This window comes from Macrotis lagotis, chromosome 1 (genome assembly GCF_037893015.1).
Source record: "Macrotis lagotis isolate mMagLag1 chromosome 1, bilby.v1.9.chrom.fasta, whole genome shotgun sequence".
Lineage (NCBI taxonomy): Eukaryota > Metazoa > Chordata > Mammalia > Peramelemorphia > Peramelidae > Macrotis > Macrotis lagotis.
The window spans coordinates 37,162,372-37,177,161 of record NC_133658.1 but is presented as its reverse complement, the minus strand read 5'-3'; the positions used below and the strand labels follow the sequence as shown (position 1 = coordinate 37,177,161).

General features: G+C 39.9%; 1 pseudogene; it reads left to right on the top strand.

The window, feature by feature from the left end:
* The first annotated feature begins 673 nt into the window (after nucleotides 1–673).
* Nucleotides 674–1,300, top strand: LOC141504374 (immunoglobulin kappa variable 3-15-like; annotated as a pseudogene).
* Nucleotides 1,301–14,790: the final 13,490 nt, after the last annotated feature.

Genomic DNA, 14,790 nt, shown 5'->3' with positions numbered 1-14,790 from the left:
AGTTACTAAGGAACAGGGAAACTATTCTATTTATAAATCAGTTAGCACAGTAGTGCTTAATAAAGTCTTGTTTTCTTCCTTAGGTACCTTATCCTTTATTTAAATGTTAAATCTTCCTCTCTTCACCTTCTACCCACGGCATAGTTTCTGCTCTGATGCCAAGCAGAACTAGCCATTTGCAGTGGGGGAGAGAGGTAGTTGTGGTAATTATGCAGATGGGGACTAATCTCCAACAATATTTTCATGAGCACCAGTAAATGACTCTCTTCTATTATACTAGATAGTCTACAAATGCCTCTCTGTTGATCAGATAGTTATAGCAATCACTGAGAACTAGAGGACAATGGAATAAGAGTCATGAGTGATGGCTTGGTGCTTCAGACTAGAATGGAAGATCAGTCAGTCAGTCAGTCATTAGACATAAATGGGAATTCACATATAGGCTAGTCCCATTTTGGGTCTGAGTGCACCTGGCTCCTGTGAGATTTCTGGGCTGATGAGGACAGGGTAGGATGTAACATCAATGGTATTTCCCAATCATAAGGTCCCCAAGAAACTGCTCCTCTAATATAGTTCAGCATTCTAGGCTCTCCAAGAGGCCAGATCACTGGGGCCTTTCCTCTGAGCAGATGCCTTCCTCCTCGGGCTGTTTTGCATGGCTCCCTCCCAGCACATGAAGCTCACTGAGGAGAGCAGCTATAAGAAGGCAGGTGAGGAGGAAGAGACTGGGCAGCTCATCCCGGCTCAACTGCTCTTTTTCCTGTTGCTCCAGATCCAAGGTGAGCCAGAAAGAGCAAAAATAAGCCTTTCTTTTGGTCTTCTGGGCAGGACTGGGAATGTGTGATTCTGGGGTTCAGAGAGGAAAGGGAGGTCTTCACTGATGATCATGGGAGTAGAGTGCAGCACTGCTAATTCACAGAACTGTCACAGCTTTCTGCTACTGTAAATCGGGACTTGCATTTTTTCTCATTATTTTTCTTGTGTTTGTGCTTACAGATGTACAAGGGGCCACAGAGCTAACCCAGTCTCCAGCCTCCCTGTCTGTGTCTCCAGGAGAGAGAGTCACCGTGTCCTGCAGGGCCAGTCAGAGCATTAGCAATAACCTACATTGGTACCAACAGAAACCAGGCTCATCATTCAATATGCTTCCACCCTGCTCTCTGGGGTCCCTGCCCGGTTCAGTGGCAGTGGCTCTGGGACAGATTTCTCCCTCACAATCAGCAACCTGGAGGCTGAGGATGCTGCCGTCTACTACTGTCAGCAGAGCAATAACTGGCCTCTCACTGTGATACATCTCTGAACAAAAACCTGCCCAGGCAGCTGTTGAGGGAGGCCTCACTGTCCCCAGGGTTTCTCTGTCCCCTACAGTAGGCAAGGACTGTTGGTCTGTGCTGCTTCAGGGGGAGGTTTCAAGGTCTCAGATGAAGAAAGATGCTGTGGTTATGACCAGTTCTGACCTATATTTCTTTCCCAGCCAAGAAGCATGAAGGGACACTCTAAATCATTAGAGGTCACTTGACCAAGACTCCCCTTTCCAAATCCTCAACAAGGGTTCTTTTAGCCTTTGCTTGAAAGTCCAGGGCAAGGGGATGAGCTATCCAGGCAGTCAGGCAGTGCAGTGGGAAGCCAGGCCTGTGGTCATGAAGACCTGACTTCAAATCCAACCTCAGTTACTTCCTAGCTTTGTGATACTGGGCAAGTCACTTAAGGTCTGCTTGCCTAAGCTTTCTCATCTGCAAGGATCATAATAGCCCTAACTCTTAGGGTTGGTGAGAGGATCAAGTGAAATAATCATTGTAAAGAGCTCAGCGCTGTGTTTGGCCCTTAGGAAGCTCTAGAGAAATGTGAACTGTTATTATCCTGCCTCCAGTCATGGATCATACATGACACTTATCCCTGGTTCTCACTGCCAGGGAGTCTGCTCTTCGTTTCAGTGTAAAGTCGGCCTCTGCGCCTTCCACTTTTTGCTATATTTCTGTGTCCTGGAATCAGACAGAACAAGTCCCACTCTCTTCATTGCACCAGCCACTGAATTCTTTCTGACAGTTACTGCGGGGCTGGTCTTCCCCAGGCTAAGCATTCCCATTGCCATCAGGCAACCTTCCTTTCTCTTGGCTTCTGAACCTTTCCCATTCTGGCTGCCTCTCTCTGTCTGGACACCAGTCAGTTTAAATCCATTCTCCAAAGGGACAGCCACTAGTAAAAAGCATTATTCCAGAGGTGTTCTAACCTGGACAAGACGACATCCTCTTGGGACCTATAATGAAGTGAGTGGATGGACACAAAGTACAGAGAGGCATATTTCAGGCATGGATACACTGTGGGTTCATTTTGTTTGACTATTTTAATTTGAGGTTTCACTATGGCAGAATGCCACTAAAGTCTTGCAGTCTGTCAGACACTCACTGGAGTCTGGTCCTTCCAGCTACAGAAACTACAACTCAAGCATGCATGCCCAGGCCAGGCTACCCCTTCTGGCATGACCTTCTCAAGTTCACTGCAAGGGATTCAGGCAAACCAATGGGCCCTGCTTCATTATTCTTATCAGTAAGACACAGTAGAGCATATGAATCAGCGAAAGGATCTACCATTCTCTTCCCATCTGCTCTATTTTTTATCTTATTTTTTTGATAATATACTTGATTCTTTTCCTTCTTAATAACTTCTTTCCTTTTGTTCTTCTCTTCCATTTGCCTTTCCATTGACTTCTTTTAAGTACCACTAAGAAAAGAAGGCTGCAATAATGAAAATAAAAGCAAAACCACCTGAACATAACTGAATGCTTCATCCCTGAAATGACCAAACTTGACCTGAGAGAGGAGTTGAGAAACTGGACCTTCTTTCCTTTAAGTTATGTTAATTAATTTACTGGTTACTTTTACTGAACTGCTGCCCCCTACATTTTATCTTTTAATGTTTATTTTACTCCTTGAAGTTTATAAACAGTCAAAGATTTATTTGGTAAATTGATATAAAAAGAAAAGATATAAAAGTTAAGTCAAAATAAAGGAATCATAATATGAAATTTATGAGTGGACTGGCTTCCTTATTGAAAAAAAACCCTAAAGTCCTGAACCTTCTTGCTTTTTTTTAGGGTTTTTTTTAAAGAGACATCTTAGTAAAACAAACTCAGATTTGTTTCTAAATTAGTATAAAAATCTAATAGAAAAATTTAGGGTAAAAAATACCCATTTTGGAAAAAAGTAACATCCCCATTTCCCCCCTCCCACACCCAGATGCTGCCTAAATAGTATGGAGAAAGAACAAAATGGAAATGGCGGGATAATTCTATAAGGAGTTAGGAAGACAAATGTGATTTAAAGATACAAGTAAGTGTTCATGATTCCAACAAAATGACCCTCTTTCCTATGAGGCTGAGTTGACAAAATAAGCTTTCGGAGTAATAGAAATTTTCTGTCTCCATATACATGGGGCCATGCTTTCAAAAAGAATTATTCTTCTCTTCAATGAATTTTTTAAAAATGCCTTTTATCCATTTTTTCCATCATTATTGCTAAACTAACATTCTCTAACCTTTCTCTCCATTCCTCATTGGAGTTGTCATGGATCAACTGCAAAGAGGGAAGAGGCAGGTTTGGGATCTCAGAGAGATCCAGGGGAGACACTTTGAAGGTGGAAAAGAACCTCATTCAGGTGACAGATTAGATTACCACCGACTGGACACTAGGGAGTTTTTGGACTGTGTGTGAGCAAAGCTTTGAGAAAGAGAATTTAACCTAATTATACTTTTACCAAGCAATGATGTTTCTTCCACCCAAGAAAAAGCAGCCTGATCACTCATCTGCTGATGCAATTTTTCCATGTTTGTCTTTTCTCTCTGATTTCAGGTTCCCAGGGGGCTGTTGGGCAGTGACCTGGAGTGAGAAATGGAAGGCCAATGTAAGAATTTCTCATGACTTTCAGTGGTACCAACAAAAGCAGTGTAAGTTCCAAATCTGCTCATTCACAGCCCAGCTGGTCTCTAGTGTGGGGTCCCCCACCCCCAGTGGCAGTAGGACTGGGACAGATTTTGCCCTTTGCAGCAGCTGGGTTGAACCTAAGTACATTGAAACTAAGTCAATACCTCAACTCCCACAGTACCTCAGCCCTGAACCAAAACACCACAGCTGGGCAGCCTCAGCTGGTTCCGCCTGCCCTGGCAACTGAACTGAAGGCAACAACTCTGCCTGGGTTCAGATGAAGGGTTGGCTGGGCTCTGAAGGACACTATGGCCCTGGACCCATCCCACCTCCCCTCAGAAACGGGGCTACTGATTGTTATAATTGCTTATAATGGAATTGAATGATGACCAGAGAGACTTGCGGATACAGACAACTTCAGAGGAAACCGGGAAGACCCTATACACTAATGCAGCCTGAGGTAAGTAGGGCTGATAGAACAATTTAAACATTTATAACAAGACAAAGAAAAATAACTTGGAAATAATCAACCAGGAATCCCAAAGAAAGAAGATGAAATGTCCCTCACCTCCTTACAGAGAAGTAATGAACCTGAATCAGCTCAAAGGACATGTTTTCAGATGGGGCTAATGTGGAGTTTAGTTTTATCAGAGGATATAGTTCTATGTTGAGGGTTTTATTTTACAATTTTTTTAAATTGCTTAATGGGGCTCCAGGTGGTGCAGTGGATAGAGCACCGGCCCTGGAGTCAGGAGTACCTGAGTTCAAATCCGACCTCAGACAATAATTACCTAGCTGTGTGGCCTTGGGCAAGCCACTTAACCCCATTACCTTGCAAAAAAAACCTTAAAAAATTGCTTAATAAAGGGGAAGTTAGTGGTGCAGTGGACTGAGCATCAACCCTGGAGTCAGGAGGAACTGAGTTCAAATCTGACCTCAGACACTTAATACTTACCTAGCTGTGTGTCCTTGGGCAAGTCACTCAACTCCATTGCCTTACAAAAACCAAAAAAGTGCTTATTAGAAGTAGGATGGGAGAAATGGATTAATAAAAGTTCTTGGTAATTAAAAATAATAAAATATAAAGACATGAATATAAATATGGAAAAGGAGTAGTTTCACTGTCAGATGTCCTTTTTTCCCCCCATACCCTCTTCACTGACAAGGATCCTGGACTATAAGCTCCCTCACTCACCTGCCCTTAATAGTGTTTTTAGTCAAGGTTATCAAAAATACCTGAGACAGACAAAATGTCTGTCAGAGGAGAAGCATGCAAGTTGCATCTCAGGTCTCTCTAAAAGTCCTCTCCATTGTGACTCCTACTCTTAACAGAAAGTCGACCACCTACTCCTATGTCCATGGGGGCTCCTAATCAAAGTTGAAAGCGGGAGCCTTGGCATGTGCCTTATGTAGCCCTTTCTCATTTCTCTTGAAGCCATATGAACACAAGGGCTTCTGCTCATTCTGTCTGCATTTCTCCCTTTGCACTCAAGATTACTGTCATTGGGCTGACTGTGACTCCTGGTTTCACTAAATCATGGAGTATGTGTCCTGAGCAGCCAGATTTGGGGGACACATATCCTTCTGCTTTCATTTCAGATTCTATACTACATTATGGGGAATACCTATTCTTCCATAGCACAGTCCACACCAGCATTTTCAGGGTCAGTGAGGTCTCATGATGCTTCTCAGTTCATGATGTGTTCCTAGGAAATGGAGAAAATTACATTTGTCACATTCTGGGTCTTTGGGAGCTTCTAATTACATCCAACTCTAAACAAACAGGTTTATATATATATATATATATATAGATACAGATATAGAGATAAAGATGGAGACAGAGACAGAGACAGAGATAGATAGATATAGATATATCAAAGCAGACCTTTGACAAATTTTAACAGGAAAAATAAGAAAAGAAAAGCAGTGTGCTTTATAAATAGAATAACCATCATGATGGCTAGTATCTATATAATACTTTATTTTTAGTTTTTGCAAGGCAATGTGGTTAAGTGGCTTGCCCAAGGTCACACAGCTAGGTAATTATTAAGTGTCTGAGGCCAGATTTGAACTCAGGTACTCCTGACTCCAGGGCTGTCACTCTATCCACTGTGCCACCTAGCCACTCCTATATAATACTTTTAAAGCACTTTGCCAATATAAGAAGAAGAATAGCAGCTAGTGTTTGATTAGTATTTTAAGGTTTCCAAGGATCTAATGATTTTTATAGTCTTTTGTCTTCAAAATGATCCTGGTGGGTAGGTGCCATGAATATCCCCATTTCAGAAATGAAGAAACTGAAGTAGGCAGAAGTTAGGTGACTTGCTAAATAGCAAGTGTCTGAGGGTGGATCTGAACTCAGATCTTTCTGTCTCTGAGTCTAAGACTCTATCCACTATGGCACCTAAATGATTTCAATATGACTGAAGGGACCAAGGGGATTTTTGCTCCTTTGTGAGTCTAGTTCTCTATCCTCCATGGCATCCTAATCCCAGAATGTAAAACCGATTGGTTTTTTCCTTATAAATGCCAGTTCTAATCAATCATCATTGTCAAGCTTTTATTAAGTACGTACTATGTGCTTAGTGCTACCTAAGCACTGGTGGTATAAAGGTGATTATTTATCATGAGTGATTTCCCAAGGTCTGCTGAGGCAGCATTAATCCCTCTGTGCATGCTCTGGTCTTCCATCACCTGCTCCTTCACATTCTCCCCAATCTCCATCCTCTTCTGCCCTCACTAATAATGGCACCTCCACTTGCTCCCAATCTCCCTAAGCCTGAGTCTCAAGTAAGTGAAATGGATCAAATTAGGCCTGAATCCTAGGAAACCATGATGTCTCCCCAAGGACTCAGCTCTTCCCTTAAGAGACCTCTGTGGCTCACAATGATTCTGAATGGGCAATATCATGGAAATGGAAGATGAGTGCAACATGGCAGATCATAGGAGCCCAGATTTAGAGCAGGAGGTGAGCTCAGAGCTTCTCAACATTTATCAAGTGCCTACTGTATACTGCATATATGCTGATCAGCATGATAATGATGTTTTTTTTCTTTCAATATTGGAAAAGGCCATGACATCAGGAAAGTGATTCCATGACAAGCACATGAATTGGATTTAATTGGGCTGGAGCTGAGGGAATTGTGCTAATTCACCAGCCTCACTTTCTACTCCAGAGTCATTTGGGTTCAGTGATCAGATATGGATCAGAATGACTGGAGATGGCCTTGGATGTGAGGCAATCAGGGTGAAGTGATTTTCCCAAGGTCACAAAGATAGAGTCAAGAGTCTGAGTCTTGAACTCCCATCCTCCTGACTGTCCACTGCCACATAGCAGGCAGTTCCTGTCCTCAATGTGTTCACATCTTACAAGGTCGGATGACATGCAAATAATTACATGTGAAAACATTAATGGTGGAAGGACTAACAGAAGGTCATTTTGCCCAGAAGATGAGTTGGGGCTCAAGGATATCCAAACGCTTTGCCATTTAGACACACAGGTGATAAGTGGCAGTTCTGAGATTTGAAGGCACCACATTCTCCACTGCAGGACTTTGCCTGTGGGCAGAATGATGCTCCCAGTGTCCTAGTACCTTAGCCCCCTGATAAGCTGGGTTTCCAAGGAGAGAATATTGGACCCTAACTAGAAATAGAATGTGCCTCTGATACCTGAACCTGGTCCTTCCTCACAGTGATGGCTCTGGATAGGATGAATGGAAATTCTTAGGCAGGTCAAATACCTAAGAACTTCAGAGGCAGCTGGGCTTAATAAGTGTGTCTACATGGTCCAGTAGAGAGAATTCCAATCTCCATGGGGGAGTTTGCGATGCCTCAGTCAGGTAGGAGGTGTATGGGAGAAGAATTACTTCAGTGCAATGAGATTTTGCTCCTTTTGGATTTTTGTTGAGTGTAGCTCCTTTGATCTGTCATTTTATTTTACCTTGTCTTTTCCTTTTTTTTAGGTTTTTGCAAGGCAAATGGGGTTAAGTGGCTTGCCCAAGACCCCACAACTAGGTCATTATTAAGTGTCTGAGACCGGATTTGAACCCAGGTACTCCTGACTCCAAGGCCGGTGCTTTATCCACTGCACCACCTAGCTGCCCCTACCTTGTCTTTTCTAGAGCAAAGCTAAGAGTAATTCCACAATTCTTTTCCTCTAACTCTTTCTAAATTCTCTTTAACAAGAAAGCTTCCACCACCACTACCCCAAATGTGAAGGGTGTCCACAGATAAATTTCTGAGTATTTGTTAACTCAAATGGATTTTTTTACATTTTTATTTTTTAAGGTTTTTTTGCAAGGCAATGGGGTTAAGTGACTTGCCCAAGGTCACACAGCTAGGTAATTAGTAAATGTCTGAGGCTGGATTTGAACTCAGGACCTTCTGACTCCAGGGCAAGTACTGTATTCACTGTGACACCTAATTGCTCCCTTACATCTTTATTTCACTCTAATTGGTTTCCTTTGTAATCTTGTGCATTTTTTATGGATTTTAAAACAATTTAAAAAGGGTTCATGGGGTTCACTAGACTGTCAAAGGAGTCTATGATCCAAAAAAGTTTAAGAATCCCTAAAGTAAGGTGATGGATTAGTTTGAATAGATAACCCCAATCTCGGCATCATTATCAATGGTCTCTCCAACTTGAAAACAGAGAAATACTATTGATTCTTCTCTCCCTCTGGCCCCAAATACATAGAAAATGATCAAGTATTTTGATTTCTCATTTGTAATAACTCTTGTCTCTATTTCTTCCTCTGCATATTCTTATGGTAATAATGAATTATATCAAACAGAATTATAATAGGGTTAGGGTGACTGAGGTTTTGCCTTTGGGTACCAGATTTAGAGTTCAATACTTGGAATACAGTAACAGAAAAAGGAGAGCTTCAAATCAAGTTGGCCAGAAGAACTGAATAGTAATCAAAAAACCCAACTAGTTGATGATGGACTGGGGTGAGTTTCTCCTCTCTACTCTTTTCCTGTTCCCAATCCTTACTAGACAGCCTTCCCTTGAACACAAAACCCAAAGTCTCTGTTTCCCCCAAATGGGAGTTATTCTGACATTTTTGGTGCCACTTGCCTTATCTGCACCCAGATTTGTATTCAGAGGAAACATCCTGGAATTTCCTGGGCCAAGATGGCAGAGTAAGGTAGAAATTTCCCAGTCCTTTCAAATTCCCTTGGTTCAGCCACCAATCACCTTCAGGGCTAGCTAAAAGAATGACCCTGCTCCCACTACAAGCCAATGGAGTGGCCTCCTCCAGCACAAGGGTGCATCTGGGCCCTGAGGTCCAGTAGTTTGGGACAATGCAGGATCAGAGTTCAATTTTTACATAAAAATGCAAAGAGAAAAAAATAGAAAAAAATGAACAAAAACAAAAAATGAATAAAGAATTTGACTGTAGAAAGCTTTTACAATGATAGGGAGGATCAAGATTGGTTTTATTTTTACAAGAAAAAATTAATTTAAAATAATGAAAATTATTTATTTTACACTTCTTTAAAGTCTGATACTGCTGAACCTCTTCCTTTAAAATAGCAATGGTTGCTTCAGAATTCCTGACCTTTGGTTCTTTCAAATGAATTTTGCTATTATTATTTCTAACTCAGTAAAATATTTTTTCTAGTAATTTAATTATGATACTGTTAATAAGCAGATTAATTAGGTGGTCGTTTTTTAATTGTTGACCTTGTCTACCCAAAAACATTAAAGAGATTGCCAGTTATTTAAATCTAACTTTATTTGTAGGAAAATTGCCTACTAAGGGAATGGCTAGGTGGTGCAGTGAATAGAGCACCGGCCCTGGAGTCAGGAGTACCTGAGTTCAAATCTGGTCTCAGACACTTAATGATTACCTAGCTATGTGGCCTTGAGGAAGCCACTTAACTCCATTGCCTTGCAAAAACTTTAAAAAAAAAGAAATAAAATTGCCTCTTGTTTATATTCATATAGTTCCTGTATCTGTTTTGGCAGGTATACTCTCAGGTCTTTTATACTGTCCAAAGAGAAATAGAACAGTTGTCTCATACAAGGAGGCATGAAAAAAAGAATCGATATAGAAGAAGCAAGTGGCAGAGGCTAGTACTGGTACATTATTCTCATCAGGAACAGGTTTAAGAGGGAAGAACATACACACACATATATTTATATATACATTTATATTAATATATGTGTATGTGTATATCTCCATATTTCTAGAAGGGTATAAAAGTCCCCTAACTTCAGAAAGAAATAAGATTGGCAAGGCTACATGTTGAATAATATTGTTGAGTAAGTTTCCCTGATTTTCTCTTTTGATTAAATCTATTTTAGCTTTAACTCTGTCTATATCATGATGATTTTCCCTGCCATTTTTACATGAAATTCTACTATTTCCCTTTATTTTATCTGTGTGTGTCTCTCATTTTTATTACATTTCCTGAAAGCAACATATGGGTGAATTCAACATTTTAATCTGCTATCCATTTGTGTTTTGAATAAATTCATCCTGTTCACAGTCTATGCTATAATTACTTGCTTTACATTTCCCTCCTTCTATTTTCTCTCACTATTCCTCCTCACCCCATTCCTATCCTTCTTCACTCCTCTGCTTGCTTCTACCTGCTATCTTGCCCTTAACCAACCCATCCCTCTAAAAGTCCCACCCTTGTCATCATTGCCCCCACATCCTATCCAACTTGCCCTCTTATTTCTTTCTGAAGTTAGGAAAATTTTATTCCCTTATAGAAATATACATACATACATACATATATGTGTGTGTGTGTGTGTGTGTGTGTGTGTTTGTATTTGTGTGTATTTGAGAATAAAGTATCAGCATTAAACCCTGCCACATCCTTGCTTCTTATTTATTAATTCTTCTTTTCATACCTCGTTTGTATAAGACAATTACTCTTTTTTTATCTCATCTACACAGTTTCGTTTTTTAAAATCACACTACAGCTCATCTCAAATCTTTTTATTGCATTATCCAATAAAGATGACTGTCATAAGAATACTGATAACATATTCAAATATAAAAAGTACACAATTTATTTTGAGTCCCTGATAATTGGTCATTAATTTTTTTATTAGGTTTTTGCAAGGCAAATGGGGTTAATTGGCCCAAGGCCACACAGCTAGGTAATTATTAAGTATCTGAGACTGGATTTGAACCCAGGTACTCCTGACTCCAGGGCCAGTGCTTTATCTACTACGCCACCTTAGCCACCCCTATGGTCATTAATTTTTAACTTACATTTCTCCTGGATCTAATGTATCAAATTTTCCATTAAGTTCTATTTGTGTCACAAATCCCTGAAAATGTTTTAGTTCATTAAATGTCCATTTTTTTTCCATTCAGGATTGTACTTAACTTTGTGAGCTAAGTTATCCTTGGTCATCACCCCAGTTGTTTGTTTTTTTTGCCCTATGAAATACATTATTGCAAGTCCTATAATTCTTCAAGGTAGTACCTGCTAGGTATTGTGCAATCCTTATTGTAGAGTCATGATATTTAAAAATTTAAATTGTTTGCATTATTTTCCCCTTTTTCCTTAACTTAACAGCTCTGAAACATAGCTATGATATTTCCTTTAAATTTTCCTCCTGGTGGTAACCAGTAGATTTTTTAGTATATCTACTTTGCCTTGTTAAATAATTTTTAGGGCAATGTTTCTTGTTAATTAACTGTAATAATGTATCAAGATTCTTTTTTAATTATAATTTTCAATTAGTCTGACTATTCTTATATTACCTCACCTGTTTTTTTCTCCAGAGCAATTGATTCTCTGATGAAATATTTCACATTCTCTTCAATTCTTTTCATTCTTTTTATTTTATTTTAATGTCTTGGTGTCTTTTAACATCATTAGATTTCCTTGCCCAATTCTAGTTTTAAAGGAATTATCTCCTTTGTTACCTTTTTAATTCATTATTTTGGATTGCTTTTTTTAAAGTAATTTTTTCCTTGATCTCTTTTAGTTCATTTTTAAAAAATTTTACTTGAACAAATTTTCTCCCAGTTACATGAAAAAGAACGTTTCAACATTTACTTCCAAAACCTTGAGTTCCGAATTCTCTCCCTTCCTCCCAACCCACTCTTCCAATTGAGAAAACAAGTCACTCTTTAAAGGTTAAAAATGTATAGCCATGAAAAACTTTGCTGCAATAGTCATGTTGTAAAAGTAAACATACCCCACCCCCTCACACAAAAAAGAGAAACCTCAAGAAAAAAGGAAGTATGTTTCAGTCTGTATTCAGAGACCATAAGTTCTATCTTTGGAATGGATAGCATCCTTTGACATAAATTCAATAGAGAAATTGCTCCAATGTTTTTTTCCCCACAGTTGCTATTGCTAGTTGTATTTCCCTGCATCCCATTCCCCCCATTTATTCTATTCTCTCTCTCCTTTCACCCTGTCCTTCCTCAAAAATGTGTTGCATCTGACTACCATCTCCCACTCTTCTATGGACTACACCCTCCCCTCACCTCCCCCTTTCTCTTATCCCTTTCATCTTCTATTTTACAGTAAGATAGATTTCTATAGTCAATTGAGTGTGTATGTTATTCTCTCTCTCTGAGCCACTTCTGATGAGAGTAGGGCTCACTCCCTCCTTCTCCCCTCAATTTACCCTCTTCCATGCTACTGCAAAAACTTTTTCTTGCCTCTTTTATGTGAAATAATTTAGCCCATTCTACTCCTTTCTTTTTCTCCCAGTTTATTCCTTTCCCCCCCATTAACTTCATTTTAAAATATATTATACCTTCAAATTTAACTCCTTCCTGTGCCTTGTCTTTAGATTCTCCTTCTAACTTCCCTAATAAATGAAAAGGTTCATATGAGTTATCAGTATCATCTTCCCAAGCAGGAATACACACAGTTCAACATCACTAAATCCCTCATTACTTGCCTTTCCTGTCCACCCTCTCTATGCTTCACCTGAGTCCTCTACTTGTAGATCAAACTTGCTGCTCAACTGTGGTCTTTTCATCTGGAAAGCTTGAAAGTCCCCTATTTCATTGAATGTCTATCTTATCCCCTGAAAGATTATGTTCAGTTTTTCTGGGTAGTTGATTCTTGGTTGGAATCCAAGTTCTTTTGCTTTCCAGAATATCATATTTCAAGCCCTATGAGCCCTTATTGTAGAAGCTGCTAAATTTTGTGAAATCTTGATTATAGTTCCATGATTTTTTAATTGTTTCTTTCTGTTTACTTATAATATTATTATCTCTTTGACTTAGAAATTTGACTATAATATTCCAGGCAGTTTTCATTTCATTTCATCTCTTTCAGGAGGTGATCAGTGGAATCTTTCAATTTCTATTTTACCCTCTCCTAGGACATCAGGGCTGTTTTCCTGGAGAATTTCTTGAAATATGATATCTAGGCTTATTTTTGGTCATGACTTTCAGATAGTCCAATAATTTTTAAATGATTTCTTCTGGATCTGTTTTCCAAAAAATTTTACATTTTCTTCTGGTTTTTCATTTTTTAGTTTTGTTTTTTTCTTGATTTCTCATAAAATTATCAGTTTCCCTTAGTGCCATTCTATAGTTTAAATAATTGTTTTCTTCAGAGAGCTTTTTACCTCCTTTTCTTGGGCAAGGAAAAGGAGCAATTCTGTTGTTTAAGGTATTTTTCTCATCTTTGACCTTTTAGGTTGTTTTTCCCATTTGACCTAAAATGGTTTTTAAGGTGTTATTTTCTTCAGTATTTTTTGTATCTCCTTCATGACTTAGTTTTCATGATTTTGCCGCATTGCTCTCAATTCTCTTCTCAATTTTTCTTCTATCACTCTTACTTAATTTTCAAAATCTGTTTTGAACTCTTCCATAGCCTGAGATCAATTCATATTTTTCCTTGGAGGCTTTAAATGTAGGAGCTTTGACTTTGTTTTCTTCTAAGTGTGTATTTTGACCCTCCATAGTACCAAAGCAATTGTCCATGGTCAGATTTTGTTTTCTTCTGTTAATTGCTCATTTACCCAGCCTATGACTTGATTTTAGTTCTTTGTTAAGGTATAGCTCTGCTTCCAGGGTGGAGGACACACTGTCCCAAGTTTTTGAGGGTCTTTGAAGCCGTTTTCAGGGTCATTCCCCAGGAACCCATAAGTTTTCACTTCCTCCAAGGTCTTATGAATGACTTTCACTGCCCTCCTTGCCTGTGCTCTCATCTGGGGATGACCACAAGCATTCCCCTCTTCCCTGGAACTGGGAGGAAGGTCCTGGCTCTGCTGCAGGCCACAAGATGTATTGTGCCTCTGCTCCTTTTCCTGAGACTGGGGTCCAGGCTGCAACCTGGATCTGAGTATGGGCAAAGTCACAGAGTCCTGCCTCCAGGATAGCAAAGAAATCTCTGCAATATTCCCTGACCCCCTTAGCATCTGGAAGCAGCTGCAGGGTAGTTCCTTGCTGTATAGCTCCCCAGGCCTGCTTCAGGTCTCTGGGTCTGTGCTGAGACCTGTGCTGGACTGGGCTCTGCTCTCACCCTCGTATAGTAGAGTTTTCCTGCTGAGCCTTCTAATTATCCTTGGCAATCCTTGTGTTGAGAAGTCTGGAAACTGCCACAACTGCCAGGAACCCAGACAACCCATTGTCTGTTCCTAGATGACTGGAGCTAGTTTTGTCCAGCTTGGCCCAGGCTGTGCTGCAGTCCCTTTCTAACGCTGATGTAACAGATCTTTCCTAAGGATCTCCCAAGTTGTCTTGGGCTGGAAATTTATTTTACTCAGTCTTTTTTTGTGAGTTCTGACACTCTAGAATTTGCTAGAGTCATTATTTAAAGGTACTTGGAGTGGATTGGGAGAGAAATCTGGAGAGTCTCTGCCTTTACTCCTCCATCCTGGCTCTCTCTCACTCTTAGTTCATTTTCAAAGCAGATGGTCTCTCAC